The sequence below is a fragment of the Amblyomma americanum genome, chromosome 1 (genome assembly GCF_052857255.1).
Source record: "Amblyomma americanum isolate KBUSLIRL-KWMA chromosome 1, ASM5285725v1, whole genome shotgun sequence".
Taxonomy (NCBI): Eukaryota; Metazoa; Arthropoda; class Arachnida; order Ixodida; family Ixodidae; genus Amblyomma; species Amblyomma americanum.
In genome coordinates this window covers 119,780,565-119,796,719 of record NC_135497.1, presented here as the reverse complement: position 1 = coordinate 119,796,719, position 16,155 = coordinate 119,780,565, and the positions used below count along the sequence as shown (strand labels likewise).

At 51.8% G+C, this 16,155-nt stretch overlaps 1 protein-coding gene across 5 annotated transcripts in view; it reads left to right on the top strand.

Annotated features, from left to right (window-relative positions):
• LOC144113549 (puratrophin-1-like) overlaps positions 1–16,155 on the top strand; it is a 302,508-nt gene that overhangs the window by 76,177 nt on the left and 210,176 nt on the right. For 2 of the 5 annotated variants that reach the window (XM_077646683.1, XM_077646682.1), the window contains exon 1: positions 14,131–14,450. The exons of the other annotated variants lie outside the window; for them this stretch is intronic. The gene's annotated coding sequence lies outside the window, so the exon portion shown is untranslated. Of the gene's footprint in view, positions 1–14,130; positions 14,451–16,155 lie in introns of those variants that run through there. 5 annotated transcript variants of the gene reach the window in all.

Sequence of the window (16,155 nt, the reverse complement as noted above, 5' to 3'; positions counted from 1 at the left end):
AGGGGACCTCCGGAGCACCGAGTGGTGGATCGAAAGGACGAACATTCATCTTCCACACTAAAGCCAGCGAAGGGGGGTGGAAGCCAACGAAAAACAAGACGGAATGATGGTGCGTATCTCACAAAAGGGGCGGAACGAAGGAAGGCGAAGAAAGCAAGAAAAAAAAATGAGGAGAAGGCGCGCGGGGCCGGGCGGCTGGAAACAAGAAATGTGGGAGGCGACGCGCAAGATAGCTGTCCTCACTCGCGGGCGCGCGCGCTGTGTTTCGGCGGACATGATGGCAGGGTCATCCGCGGTCGGAACGTCCCCGTTTTCCCGGGGGCCGTGTTTCAATCAAAGTCTCCCCGGCGACGACATTGAACCTTGAGCGGGCGTGTTGATGGCAGAGGCTCTGGAAGCCCGCTGGCTTCGCGGCTCTGCGTGCCAGGGGTCGCCGCTGACTCCAGTCGTCGCTGCATCGTGGGGCCCTCTTTCGCGCCTACGCCCCGACGCTGGGGGCGCGATCGAGGCTCTGCAGGCTCCGGGCTCGCGCTTCTTGAGCCTGCGCCGTTTTTGGGACGTCCGTCCGCAGCAGCGCAACAGCGTAATGTGATCACGTAAGCAAATCAGGCCCTTATTATCATTCTGCATCGAAAGATATCCATCGTCTGATAATTAGCATTCGGCGACAAAGAAGACGTTCTCAGTGGGATTCGCGGTCGCTCGCTGCTGTCGTTGACGCTAACCATCGCCCGAGCGATTGGTTGCGTGTTCCGACGGCCGACTCCCACGGCCCCATTTCTAAAACACGCTGGGCACGCAGCTACAGCCCTTCCGAGGGCGGTCATCTCTGCGCGAGTGTTTCGGGGACTCCGACAACGACCTCTTAGTTCGAAGGGCGTCGTTATGTGTTCCTCCGGGTGTGTCTGGCCACTATAACGGAAGTGCTGGCCAACGCTCAGCTCTTCCTTACATTGTTCCGGTGCCCATCTGAAAGCCCGTTTGTGCGCTCGCGTAGCACCCGAAAACAACGGCGCCTGCTTCAAGCGACCGGCAAGGGCGGCGAGGGACGCTCATTGTTTGCTTTTGGTGCCGCGCGTCAGTTTTGCTGACAGTACACTTTCGTGTTATGGTCTCCGGGCACGTCGCGCGCATTTCCGGATAGCCCCCCTCCTCGCGTGGATGGTGTCCAGGAAAAGTGGCTCTTTCTGACCATGAAGAGCTGTAAGTAACCCTTGGCCAACTGATTACTGCTACACTGAACGCTCTTTTTGTTATTTTCCTCCTTGGTGAGGTTGCGGTAGCGACCTTCTGTACGCATTTTTTTTTTTTTGCCGGCTATTGCGACATAAAATTTGGCTCAGCCGATTGTTAATAATAATAATAATTGGTTTTGGGGGAAAGGAAATGGCGCAGTATCTGTCTCATATATCGTTGGACACCTGAACCGCGCCGTACGGGAAGAGATAAAGGAGGGAGTGAAAGAAGAAAGGAAGAAAGAGGTGCCGTAGTGGAGGGCTGCGGAAATAATCTCGACCACCTGGGGATCTTTAACGTGCACTGACATCGCACAGCACACGGGCGCCTTAGCGTTTTTCCTCCGTAAAAACGCAGCCGATTGTTGTTAAACAAAACACTGTCTGAAAAGCTCGCGCAACCTCCCGTATAGTGGTTTAAATTTTTTTCGCCAGTTAAAGGGACGCTGAGGGCAAATTGGAGTTTTTGTCTGTCGATATAGCTATACACTGTAAACAAGAATACGCCTACATGGGAGTATGAAGGGAGTTAGCTGTCCTCTAGCGCAGTTTTTTTGCTAGAGGACAACGTACTTCCTTTTTACTCTTTTCTGTTTAGAGTGTATAGGGTACACCGTTCTAATCACGAAGATGCCACCCTCTCCGAAGACAAAGCTTTTATAAGCCACAAAAAAAAAATCCAAAAGTAAATACAAGTGTCGCTATCACTGGCTGATTTCTAAAGCAAAATGCATGCGCCGACACTGATTTTCGGGCGCGGATCTCAGAGGCTACGCTACTACGCCGCAATGCGCATCTTGGAAAGGACGCCACGAATTTGAATCGACTGGCGGGAAGATTTAAAGGTCAGTTCTATCCCCGACAAATGCCTATTTTCGTGCCGTACAAACGTCAACATACCCATAGGGAGCTAAATAATCAATTTCTACTGAACGGTAATTTCGTGCAGTTTTTATCAGAGCCAGAGGTTGTTGTTGTTTCAAATCTTGTGTTGCGGTTTATTCTAAAGGCGAACCAAACGATCTTCTTCGAAGCGGCGAGCAAGAGAAACATCATACAAGTGCTGCTGCGGGTGTTTCCGTTTGCCGAGAAGACTTGTCGGTATATCTCGGGCTTCAACGTCCGTCGCTTTCGCGTGTGACCAGTGTAATCACTCTCTGGCTTTTATTGTCATCCTCATCATTGGGGGTATACCACGTTGTTTATTTTTTGAAGGGATTTGTGCCCGTCATCGTGGAACTCTGCGTTGCACCCTGTGTTCCTTAGATTTATCCTTAATGAATTCCTGTGGTGAGCAGGTTTTTTTTTTTTTGTGGGTTGCGTTTTCTTCCTTTTACCTGCCGTCTGAGCTCAATAAAGTCCATGGTCATCCCACGCTCATCAATCTCACCCACTGCGGTTCTTGTCATCTGTTATAGCTAGAGATGCGAAAAATATTTCGGAGGCCTCTTCTTGCGCAGGGAAAGACTTTCTACTTCGCTGGCATACGATTTTACTAAGCGCGGTAAAGTGAAGCATTTGAAATAAAGTTTTAAGCACCCTCTAACGTGGCTTTCAATGTGTCATTAAGTTGTAATTTATAGTGTTTTATATGCTCTCTTGCACGCTGTGCTGGCCGATGTGTGAAAATAACAGCTTGCAAGCATTGCTGTTCTTCAGCTCTTGAAAGCTGGATGGTGAGCTGGTGGGAGAGGCAGGCCATCCTACAGTATGAGTTATTTTCGACGCCCTACAACTGCTGTATTTTTCTCTGTTTCATCTTTTTTTATTTGTCGGGGCTTGAGAACAGATGCAGCGTGGCTTTTTTTTTTTCCCTCCGTTTACTTGAGTCACGCAAACTGCGTTATGTTGCGTGATTTATCTCACAGACGACGTCAAGCTTGTCTAGCACCTCCGTGCGGTATAATTCGGCGCTCGAGTGCCAGTAAAAATCGCGAAAAATCTGACGGCTGCTGTTCACTCAGAGTTGTGCTGTTCCTGCCGGTGTGGCTTGTGTGTGTACGAGACTTCTCTGGCGCAAAACCGTTGGCTGCGATATAAAATGGAGAAGCAAGGTTATAAGTCGCTTTTTTTTTGCACCTCTACAAATCAGCCTGATGTCACCTGTACGCACGAGCGATGTGAGAATTGCGGTTCTGGCTGTAGCCGACTGTTTTAGTTAGACAAAACATAGACGCTTGCTCACTTAGAAAGGTCCCGGAAACAAGCACGGCAGACACTGCAGACTCCACGTGAGTGTCATTCTCTGTGAAGTGTCCTGAGCACATCCTGGATCCGTGGTCGACGAAGCGAGTATTATCCCTGAGTCTGCGCGTACGTGAAGTTCAGCCACAAGCGATGGAGCAATGCGTTCGCTTTGTAACCAAGAAATATGGCATGCTGATAGGATATGCATTTCAGAAATGGTTCTAACACCTTGTAAAGGTGTTGTAAATGTGTAACCCCTTGTAAAGGTGTTAGAACATAAAGGTGATAACACCTTTATTTTCGGTGAAGGAAGGACGTCCATCCCAGTATACACATAAGGGGCACCAACTCTGTTGGCATGCCCTCATGCTGTTCCGCAGAAGGCCGGAATCTATTCGAGAAAATTGTTTCAAATGTAAATGCACCACTGAGAGCACGACTTTCATATGCCTCTTGCACAATGAAGCGTAACAACCACAACTTTAGGGCCGGCGCGGTGGCTGAGTGGTTATGGCGCTCGGCTGCTGGCCCGAAAGACGCGGGTTCGATCCCGGCCGCGGTGGTCGAATTTCGATTGAGGTGAAATTCTAGAGGCCCGTGTACTGTGCGATGTCAGTGCACGTTAAAGAACCCCAGGTGGTCGAAATTTCCGGAGCCCTTCACTACGGCGTCCCTCATAGCCAGAGTCGCTTTGGGAAGGTAAGCCCTCATATACCAATACCAACCACAACTTTATGCTAAATGCAGTGTTTGTAAAGCTGCCTTCATGTTACACAGGCGACCCATTTGCTCGCGTGTTCAGGCGATGTTGGCGGCCCTATGTGTAGTCCTGGGGATCTCTTGTACAGATCTACTCGAGACTGATGACTTTTTGCAGAATGTCAAACGATGACGTCACCGAACTCAGCTGCTAATTAGTTCTTCTAATCAGCCGAATAATGTGCGTTCGACAGAGCGCTCGCCTGCAGGTGTCCTTGGAAGAGAAAAAAACGTGTGATTATTTTTTTTTTCTATCTCTCCTGCCAGTAACAAATGCGCCCTTTATATCCTTTATTATGCGATTACCTTTTTTCTTTAAATATGGAGCAAATTGAGTTTCGCCGGTAGGCTGACGCGGAGAATCGAAGTCGGTTATCCTCGGGCAACTCTCACCATTGGTTTGTTGAGTATCCCCCGGGCCATGCATTGGACTTACAGCAGCCACGCCATCGCGTGGACAAAGACTGGAAGTAACAGGAACTGCTTTTATGGTGAGCTTCTCGGATGTTGCAGTATTTTAGCGCTTGTGGGAAATACGCGGGTAATATGGCAGCTGTAGGTCTCCCTTGTTCACATGTCCGTCTCCACGGTGTTATGCCATCAGCGAGCCGACGAGTGTAAACGGCGCAATATTAGAGAGATTTAGCGCAGCGGAGACATACGAGCGGAGACGTGGACCGGAATGCCGTATGCCTGCTGCGCATGCGCACCTGCCTCTCCGCGTGAGCAGCCAGGCTATGCTATATCTCTCTAGTATGAGGCAACCTCTGCGCCGAATTCTTCGTGACAAAATTTGGCGCTATGCACATATTTAAGCGGCGTTCCTCTATGCCTTCGCGAGCATAGAGGCGCAGTCGAAGATTGCTGGGCAAACATTCCAACTCTAGTTCAAAAATGTTTGATGCAATATTTTTTTCTTTTTACGAGATGGTCTGCACATAGGGGTCTGTCTTTCTGGATAATAATAATAATAATAATTGGTTTTTGGGGAAAGGAAATGGCGCAGTATCTGTCTCATATATCGTTGGACACCTGAACCGCGCCGTATGGGAAGGGATAAGGGAGGGAGTGAAAGAAGAAAGGAAGAAATAGGTGCCGTAGTGGAGGGCTCCGGAATAATTTCGACCACCTGGGGTTCTTTAACGTGCACTGACATCGCACAGCACACGGGCGCCTTAGCGTTTTTCCTCCATAAAAACGCAGCCGCCGCGGTCGGGTTCGAACCCGGGAACTCCGGCTCAGTAGTCGAGCGCCCTAACCACTGAGCCACCGCGGCGGGTCAGGTCTTTCTCGATCCTTGTTTTTTTTTTAATTTAGTGGACTTTTTTCGGTGTTCATTTCAGAACACAATTTTCAGTTTGTTTTTTTCGGCACATATTACTTCCGATAAGCAATTGTCGGCATATTTCGGTTATATATGTTCATGGTATCCCTGTGCGATAAAAAATCCCGTAGAATTTTATCACAGCTCCTCTGTTAGTGGCATCAGTTTATTTGCCAGTAATTAACGCACGTATTACCGTACTCGGAGCACAGCTTACAGAATTAAATTCTGTCACTATAGGAAGAAGTAAGTTTGGGAGTTAAGTGATCACACAGTGAGGAAAACGTAAGTGAAAGAAATTTTAAGAGTGAATATACACTTGCCCCGCTTGTACCAGTGGAACGAGGCCTATCTGTCTAATTGCCTTCATTTCAGAATCGCTATCTTGTTGTGGCCGATTCACAGATATTTCCTACCGTTGACTAACTGCTCGCTGCTTCACTCAAGGAACTGTGAAAGCAGCAAGCATCTCACAAGAAAGTGGAGGGTCACTTAAGCTCCGCCTTAAGCGTATGACGCGATGAAATTAATGGGTTGATGCTCATAGTATATGCGGAATTGGCCATTCTCTACATGCGTAGGTCGCTGGGAGTCCCTGTACCATTCTTGATGTGGCGTTTAAGCGATGCGCCACTTCCCTGGCGGGTGGCTGTTTCAAACACAGCCACCGGTGGGGCTTGAGACCGCGGCCAGTCATTCCTGTGACTGTCACCTGCCCCGGTGGGCAGTTTGTTCACGATTCAGTGTGCAGGTTGTGATGACGTCACAAGTTTACGTTGCCTAGGCAGCTGGTGGGCCACCTGCTTCTGTGACGAATTTCGCTCACGCCTCTGCCGGCGGGTTTTCAACTCAACGGGACCCTTAACGCTGTCACGTTAAAGCAAACAGGTTACTGGAGCATAATTCCGGAAGAAGTCAGAGGGCCGTCCATCACATGATTCGCGTCATGACCGAAGCGTCGCGGAAGCCAGGACATGACCCCTCTTCGTGACGCTTGTTCATGTTTTCACGTTGACGGTGGCTTGCTACGCTTACAAACCTTCCTTACATGCACTTCTCCCACTCGTGCTTAGTTAATTTTCTCTTGACACTGACTGCAATTCATACTTAATAGCAAACAAGCTGGGGCGTACATGTCAGCAATACTGACCTCTTTCGGCTGAAACCGAATTTCATAAAGTGAATTCGGCACACTGTCATCTGCATTTTTTTTTCGGTTTAAATCGAAAAAGTCCACAGTACGCAGTGATTTTCCTGGCCTATTTCTGCGTGTTTCAGAAACTTTCAAGTTACACCTTGGCCGAGGTTGCATGTGCTAACTGCTACATCAGGTTCGGCGGTGGGGTCTACTGTGCTGTTGGCGTCGGCACGCCTCGTTGTTCGGAGGACAAAAAAAAGAATAAATCTCTGGGAAACGAGGATTTAAAACGCGGTGCTTGCGGTGGCGCGGAGCCTTCCCTCCCGTCATGGGACGACTGGAAGTCGTTCATCTCCGATCGTGGGCCGTACTCTAGTGACAGGGCCCAACAGAAACGCGCACTTAGGTGCAGATTCCATGATTTGAAATTTCTCATTTACTTCCTACAAAGCCTCCTTTGTTGCTGAAATCTATATTATTATTCAATGTTCAAGGAAATGATTTAATGCAAATGTCCCTTTGCATCTATATTCTGGTGTCCTTAGCCCGTTCAGGTGCAGAGGGAAAGCTTCAATGAATATTTCGCTTGTACACCCTATGGCTGCTTGTTTGTCGCTTGGAGGACGCTGCCGCCTTCCAAGTTCATAACGCAGGTAAAGTGCGTACTTATCCCTCGTCCTCTGTGTTTGGGCTCTGACTGCATATTACTACTGGCTAAACGTCAAAAACTGCTCTTTCTCGGGATGTTTCTAGCCATTCGAGAACCATGTGCTTTCCTGTGTACTTTACACTTACACGTTGCGTAGAACGTTTCGACTTGCCGCGAGAAAAGAGTGAGCTCTGTGTCGATGAGCTGAGCCGCGTCGGAAAGGCACTTGTTTCAATGCTCGCTGTCTCGGTTATTCTGCGAGCAAAAAATAGCTTTTGCCAGGCAGTACCGGCGTGAATTGCCGTATAAAAGGTTCCTGTTCCACATTTGTTGGGCGAGCTTGCGCGTGCCGTTTTTGACTCCGCATTAGCGAGACTTTTCCACTCTCTCTCTTCGCCGGCGTCATCTTGTTCTTTGCTTTCCGCGCTTTTGGTTGCTGGAGGCAATATTTCGCACAATGCGTGGAAACGCGAGAGCAGAAGAGAAACGAGCGTGGTGAACGTTACGTGACGCCCTGTGGGCGGACGCTTTCAGGGCGCCGCTGTCAGCTGGCTTCGGCGGGAAGGTCAGGCTGTCGTGCGGCGGCGATGCGATTTCGCCGGCGAGACACGCGGCAGAGACAGGTCGCACACCCGCGCCCCGAAACGTCACCCACGCCTGCGGGTCTCGCGGCAGCAGCTGCGCTGGGCCTTTTGCTTTCGCGCGGGAAAATGGTCGCCGCTGCGAGCGGTGGCACGGCCGAGTGGGAAGAGGGCGCCACTGGGCGGGGCCGCCTTCGTCGGGTCGCCGCCGCCGCCCTCTAGCGGGCCGCGCTGCCAGGACTGTTCCGTAACAGGGGGAAAAGATGGAATAAAGAACGGCTTCCGTTTGTGCGCCAGCTGAACGAGTGAAGAGAGAAAAAACAGGCGAGGGAAAAAAAAACTCTAAATTCTTCCCGCTCTTCCCCACCCCCTTTTCTGCTGTTTGTGAACGGTGCTTTGATAACCTCCTGCAAGTGCGTTAAATCTGACGTACCGACTTTAACGTACGTACGCTGTAACGACAAAGTAGCACTACTATCAGCCGGTCACACCTGCTACATTTTATAGCACTAGGGGCCGATCTTGTTCCACTACTAATCATGGCAAGTGAACTTTTAGCCATGTTAATAGAAAAAAAAAAGGCACATTTACAAATACATGCTCCTCCGGAGGACGTTTGCATATCTCTCGGTTCCATATTTCAGACTTCCATCAAAGGAAGTGTGCAGTCTTGCTTCCACGAAGAACTGCCGTAAATCTTCTAGCTTCAACCGACCGCCGCGGTGACTCAGTGGTTATAGTGCTCGGCTGCTGGTCCGACAGACGCGGGTTCGATCCCGGCCGCGGCGGTCGCATTTGTATGGAGGCGTGTACTGCGTGATGTCTGTGCACGTTAAAGAATACCAGGTGGTCGAAATTATCCTGAGCCCTCCACTACGGCGTCCCTCATAGCCTGAGTCGCCTCACTCGGCGCAGCACCCTATAGCTCAGTTTTATTTCGCTACTCCAAAGTTCTCTTCTCCGCACGGAGAGTTTCGAGCTGAGCACAGCTGCGATACGCTGGCTCATTAGGCGAATCCCATTCACCGTCGCTCGCCGCCATGCGCCGCGGAGTACGAAGCGCGATACCGCGCCGCGCGAATGCACGCGCGCTGCGAAGCTGGTGCGCTCTTTTTTTCCCGCAGCCGCGCCACGTGGGGGGCGCGGAAGAAGCGAGCGAAACGAAGTAACCTCGCTAGCCAGTCATGCCGAACGCAGCCAACACTGAACAGCTCCTGCTGAATTCCTGCGGTGCGTTCCTCCGCGTTCTCCTTTAAACCAAACTGGTTACCCAACGGCCCCCGAATGTGGCTGTTCTCGATGTCTTGCGGAGATCTGCGTAACGTAATCGGTTGTGTACTGAAAGCAAGGACTTCCTGTCGTAAAACTGGGCTTATTTACTCCCGGAGTTTGGTGTAACCATGCGCGTCTAGTATATGTCGTCCCTCCATTATTTCTCTTTCTGAGGGTATAGGGGTAGGGAACGAGAGGCTCTTCGGAGCCTGCCTTGAGTAACCGACGCCCGCAGCTGGCTGTGCCCGCCGCTCATTCTGATCGGTGTGCGCGCATGTTGCGCACATGGGCCCATACATGCATTGGGGCGCGAAAGTGTCCGCCAATTATCGCCCGCACCAGCAGAAGGAAACGGAGAGAAAGGCGGTCACGGCGGCCGCTTATCTCCTCCCGAGCGGGAGATGTGATGGGTCGGGCGCGGGCACGGCACCACGGTCGGCGCTGCGCGCGAAACCACCGCGCGTAAACATGCCTTATTACGAGTCGGCTCGGCAGCGCCGGCAAAACACACAAAGCGAAGCCTTTCCGCGGCTCTTACGGTTTATTTAAGGCACCGCTTAGAGGGGCCTCGTAAATCAGGCGGGCTTTCATCGAGCTTGCAAGTGACACACATTGATACGCGGCCGAGATATTGAGCGGCCCATCATTTTAATGGCGGCGTGTTCACCCGAAATCCGCGAGAAGTGGCGATCCTCCGCTCGCGGCCAAGTTCCTCGTACGCGGCGGCGGCGGCGCTCGTGTTGTCTTCCTGGCTGATTCAGCGTGTTCGCCGGGGCCGGTTATCCCAGAGTGGTCCCTTTGGTCCAAACGAAATCGCCGCTAATTTGGAGCGAGTCGTTTATCGGCTAACGCGACCCCATCTCTTGCTGCTCTGCAGAGTGCCTCGTATCGCGTGGCGGGGGCAGCGCCTCGGACCCAAGTAGGAAGCCCCTGAACCAAGAGAGGGGGGGGGCTTCAGTATTTCTTCCCCCATCCGCCGCTTTATCAGCGTAGCGGCCGAAAGGAAAAGTGTAAATCCGGAACCCAGACTGGGCAGGAGAGAAACACTGCATTCTATGTAGGTCCAAGGACGTGTCCACCGCGAGCTTTCGTGCGTGCGGCCGCCCACTCGGGAGTTCCGGGCACTCGACTTTCGGGGCTCTGCAGCGACCAGTGCGTGTCGTCGCACTCGCTGGCTCTCCACGCACTTGCATCGCGCGCAACAGAGTGGCGCCTTTTAAGGCCATTCATTTTCAGCCAGCGCTCGAGCTAAACCGTGACGCAGTGCCTTCGTGCTGCGGTCGAGTCTCTTGACACGTACGCTCTCTCTTCCCGCTGCTGGGTCTGTCTCTGCCACATAAAAAAAAATGCAGTTTCCTCTTCGCTAACTGCCCGTCGTTAACGTTATAATTATATTGTGCAGTGTGTAGTTGGTTATCATTACGTAATGCGTCACATCTGAGCCGCTCCTTCTTTCAACACGCACAGCCACACGCACTTACGGTTCCAGTCTTTCAGAGAATTTGGTTGCGCAATCCAATCTTCCTCCCAGTTCTGAGTTGAAGCCCTTGGCAAAACGCTAAAACCTTTGCCGTTCCAAGCTTCCTCCACTCAAACTCCTCCTGAAAGCGGTGTGTCCGGAGTTCGAAATATAGCGTTGCGCTGCTGCTTGTACACCTTAAATGTTTGTCGCTCCAAGAAAGTTTCGTGACGGTACAGAGAGAGAGAGAAGGGGGGGGGGGACAAAAAAGGGAAGACAGAACGAGCTTCGGGTGCGTCTTGGCATCTACCGTATCCTGTTAGCCTCCTCCCCCGGCGGCCAGCAGGAGCTTGTCCAAACGAAACGCCGCACGTGCGCAGGCCGCACACTTCTCGCCGCTGCAAACAATCATATTGCGCCCGCTCTGGGGTTTGTTGACGAGCGCGTTACGAAGGGGACCACACCTAGCTGCACTCTCGTTTTTCATCTATTGTTTCTCCTTCTTCAGCCTGCTCGCCTCTTTCTCCCGCGGGCAGGCCCGCACACCGAGCGAAGCATGCTGGGGGATGATCGAAACGGGGGAGCGCGCTGTGATACCGGCCGGCGTGCGTACGTTTCCCCGCGGCACGCTGGCGCACCGCGAGAATGCACGCTTCGTGCCCGGCCGCTCTCCGCTTGGGACACCTAATTTAGGGCCTGAACGATCACCCGATTCAGTCCATTTGGCGGCGTGCCCAAAGGTTAAAAAAGGCCGAGCGAGGCCCTCTCGCTGCGCGCAACGATATTACGACGTCCCGGTGCAGCTGCGTATCATTCTCAACCGCGGCGGACGCAATAAAGCTGCGCGGTTGCGAGTGCACACGCGTGTCTCTTCCTTTCTCCCCGCCGCTCCGTTTCCCTCGCAGTGCGGTATGGCGCGGTTGTTCCGTTGGATGAACAAAGATGCGCGAAAGACGTATACAGTCGCAAGGAAAAAATATTAGCACAGTGACGTGCCACTGTAACTGCAGATAGCAACGCTCGGTGCTGCGGTTACGGACATGCCGATATCAAAAGTGCCAGGCGTGTTCGCGAAGCACGGCGCTGCGCCAGCTGCACGGTGCGATTTTCGTCGCTCCGGTGACGTCATTGTTGTCATCTTTTTTTTTGTCGCGACTGTAGTACTTTCGATGCCGCCTTCAAAACTATTGGCGCCTGCGAGTCAGCGTGCACGCTTAATACATCTTGCTCCGTTTTTTTTTTTGTTGTATGTGCATGGGACAGCCTGAAGGGTTACGGCAACACTTTTTGAATGCTTAAGAAGTTTACAGCCTATCGTGCAAGTTGTTTGCCTCTCTTCGTTCCAGTTGTAAACACGCCACGCCCTGAGGCAACGAACGAACGTGTCGATCTCTCACCGTTACACGCTTCACCGGAGTACGCCTTGCGGTGAAAGCAGCTGGCAGCTTTTTGGTTTCATACCGATGTTTGAGTTAAGCTGATGTTGTCGTTGTTGTACAGCAGGGGCCTTTAATTTTCGGGTTACTCAGATGTTACTATAGATACACTATAGTAAACTGTGACGTACAGAAGCAGCTCCCCACGTTTTTTTTTTTTTGATATCTGAAGTTACATCGCCCCGCCGCGATGGCTTAGTTGTTCTGGCGCTCGGCTGCTGACCTTAAAGACGCGGGTTCGATCCCGGCCGCGGCGGTCGAATTTCGATAGAGGCGAAATCCTAGAGGCCCGTGTACTGTGCGTCGTCAGTGCACGTTAAAGAACCCCAGGTGGTCGAAATTTTCCGAGCCCTCCACTACGGCGTCCCTCATAGCCTGAGTCGCTTTGGGACGTTAAACCCCCATAAACGAACAAGCAAACAAACAAGTCGTATTGAGTGTACCAGGTCCACACGGTTCAGTAGTCCGTGCTCTGCCTCTGAACAGGACCTGAATCTTTTGCGTCTTTGCGGTGACCTTGAAACGATAACTGCCGCTATCTTTCCGCCCCTTGCGATAAGAGCTATCAGCTGTGCTCGGTGAGTTCAATGTTCGGAAGCGATAGCAGTGCGTTGTGGGACGTGATAACCATAACTGCAATGAACAAGCTGATTAAGCGGAAGCATGAAGATAAACCGAGGCAATTCCACAAGTTCTCGGATGTTTATTTGATATAGCTACTCATTAGTTATATCTGCGGATCTTCAGTGCTAGTGGGACACTCAGTCAAGAAAGCCGACCCTCAGCATAACTGGATTGTTATAGGTTGCCAGAGCACATGAGCATGAGTTTGTGTTAGTTATGTCACTCCATTATCACTTGAGAGAGGTTCCGTGAGGTGAGTGTATACTGTATTACGTCGTGGTCTGAGGGAGTTGTACCTGATCGGCATTGCTACTTGCTCTCAGTATATTAGGGCTAACTGTTCCTGAGTAAAATTCAATTAAAAAATGGGCTGCTGCTGTTTATTGAAATAATTCTGGCTTATTTTACTGACGTCCATTCTTCCTGCCCTGTTATGTGCTGCTTTGTACTGAAGTTCTGGTCGGCTACCGCAGTGTGCCTGCTGGTAGCCATTTGTTTTCTGTATCCCAGGCCCGGCGCATTTGTGGTAAATTTGTAATTGTGAGAAAAGTTAGAGCGCTATTTTCTGTATGCAGCCATTTATTTAGCATTAGCTTATGGTACTGCGAGGATGCGACGGTCGCAGTGGAAGCTTGTTTACCACTAATCGCTACAATGGCATGCGCCCGGTGGTTGAGGCGCCCATTCCATTTGTTGGGCTGCCTGCGTTGTGACGTCGTAGATGAAATCTATCCTGTGAATGCACGCGCGCAGTGTATCGTAAGTAAGCACATGCACGCAGGCTTTCTCACTTAGTGGATTAAATGTGGCTGCCTGTCACATACGGAAGCTATTTTGTCATGTGCTGCCAGGCTGATTTACGCGATGTACACTGTCTGATGCGCCTAATACAGCTGCGGAACAAAGTGAACAACTGCAGAAGTGGACAGCGAAGAATCTGATTGGTACATGTACAGGAAGGAGCCTGTTGTGGATGCGACAATTAACCGTGGATGATACTCCTTTCTTCAATCTCCTAGTTAAACCAGCGACAGTACGGTGGTCGCTCCTGTCCCGGTTCGATTCCGGACCTTCCCAAAGGTGGCGCGCGACGTCTAGTATCTGCGGCGCTTCGTTGTTCCTCCACAGCCATTTTGACTCCCCGCGGAGTCACGGGAGGAGGGAAGCCCGCCAAGTGCTCCGCATCTGGCGGTTCGTCCGCGGGGCTGCGCCCGACCGCGTGTCCACGACCGTCTGGCGGCAGACTGCGCGCCTCGCCCCCTACCACCACCGCGGCTGCGAACACCTCTCGCGCGTCGTCGGCCCCGGCGAAGACCTGAACGGAAACTCTTTTTCGTGGCAGCTGGAATCTGCGCTCCTCCTCTCCGCTGCGGGGGCCTCTCTCTCCGCGCGGCATCCGGTCGCCTTCCCTTTCTGCAGGCCGCCAGAGCGGCGCTGCAGCCACCGCCGTGTTTTCTCCTTCCCTCAGTACCAGTTTGCCGGCCGCCGTGCGGGACCTCAAGTGGGACGTCCTGCCCAATGCTGCCCTGCCGCCGTGTGGATACGAGCCTTGCGCCGCGTGCTCCGCTGCTGCTGCTGCTGGGCCAGCTTCTTGACGTGCGTGCCATGAGCCGCCGTGTGGGACTGCTCCGCGCCGCTCTGCTCTCGACGGCTGCCGCGAGTGAGGCACCCCCCCGTGCGGTGTTGTGCTAGCACGCCGGCGCTTCCCGGCTCTGGATTTTCGCTCCTTGTGACGAGCTTCTCGGGTGGCGTTGCGCGGGACGTATCGGTCGCTCTTCGGCGTGAGGTGAGCTTCATGATTGGGCAAGGTGCCGACCCACGCCCGTATCTCTTCTTTCCCGCTGTTATGTTTTTTTGTGCTCGAGGGAGCTGATGAACGGAGTTGCTCTAGCGCGGTGTCTAAGAAACACGCGCCAGGGCAGCGCCATTGTTTACATTTTTCACTGCTCATACTTTGTGGCTGCAGATACGCTTGACAGTTCGACCCTGCGATTACAAACATCATGGAGGCGATGCAGCCCTGTGTCAAGCGCCGTAGCGTTACCATTCTAAAGCTGTTCAGGAAATCTGGGGTCTTCCTCTCATCACGCACATTCCTGCGGTACTACTTGCTTGCCATGCCAGTGGTCTTGGCTGTTCTCTCAAGATGAAATATTATTCAGGCAAGCGAATATTCTCAGTACCTGAGCGCAGTCGTACGGCTACGAAGGAGAGCCACAGAGCTCCAGTCTTCTCAGTCTTGTCTTTGCTTCGCAGCCTTCTGCTGCGCGTTGTTTACTTGCTTGCACCGCATGTAAACATTCTCTTCAGGGTTACAGAACCGATGCAAAACAGTTTGTGACATACTAAAGAAATAAAACATGAGGTGAGAAATAGCATTCGAACGATGGGGCGGAAGGGAGAAAAGCGTCCCACGGCATCCGGCTTTTGCTTACGGTGTGGACAAATTTGATTGCTGAATATTCGTGAGTGGTTCTTTGCGCCTTTGTACTTTCGGTCAGTGCTTGGTTTACATGTAATATGGCGCGAAATATATTAATGAAAAATTGGCCTTTTTTTTTGTACTCCACTTAGGTTTTTTTACATTGGGGACGTTCGTGTGTTCGCCAAGAATAGACGCAGGCTGGTACTTGACGGATATTCGACGAGAGCTCCTGTGTCTCTCCCGGCTTCGGTGCAGTGGTGGAGTCATTTCAACCTTTCATGCGTGCAGACGACTGGGCTGTTCGAGTCCTGTGGATGTAGCACTTTTTCAGTGTAAGAGAGCTTTCCGCGGACTAGCCTGCAAAGATAATTGGAATCATACTTGGCGTCGCGCGGAATGATGACAAAGGAAGGAACGAACATACGGACGTAGACGAAACACCAAACCATCGTGAAGTGTGAACCGCCTTGCGTTTAATTAACCACCCTTTTAAGGTGTAATGCCCGTTCACATGATGCGATTGTTGCCGCAGCGCAGTGCGATTTCTGCCGGTGTGCAACAGAAATGCGCGTCGTTCTCGTCGCAGGGCCACTGCGACAGACTTTCAACAAGTTGGTCGCACTGTTCGCAGCGTCGGTGCGGTCGCAGCGATGGCCACAGTAGTCAGCCAATAGGAGTTCAGGGACATGACAGGAAAATCTCCAAATGTCTTATTGAACTTAATAATACATCACAGCTCAATATTATTGCCCATTATTACGAAATCAACGCCTGCCACGATGTTTGACATTTACTGCAGCCGAAGAATTTCCGTCCACTGAAAGGCCGCACCGACGCTAGGGTGCCGACGCACCGACAGAAATCGTTGGCATGTGAAACGGCGCTGCGATTACCGTTGCAACGACAGTGCGACCAGACCGTAATTTTTCATTCCCGTCGCACCATGTGAAACAGGCTTAAGAGAGCTTTCCGCGGACTAGCCTGCAAAGATAATTGGAATCATACTTGGCGTCGCGCGGAATGATGACAAAGAAGGAACGAACAGACGGACGTAGACGAAACACCA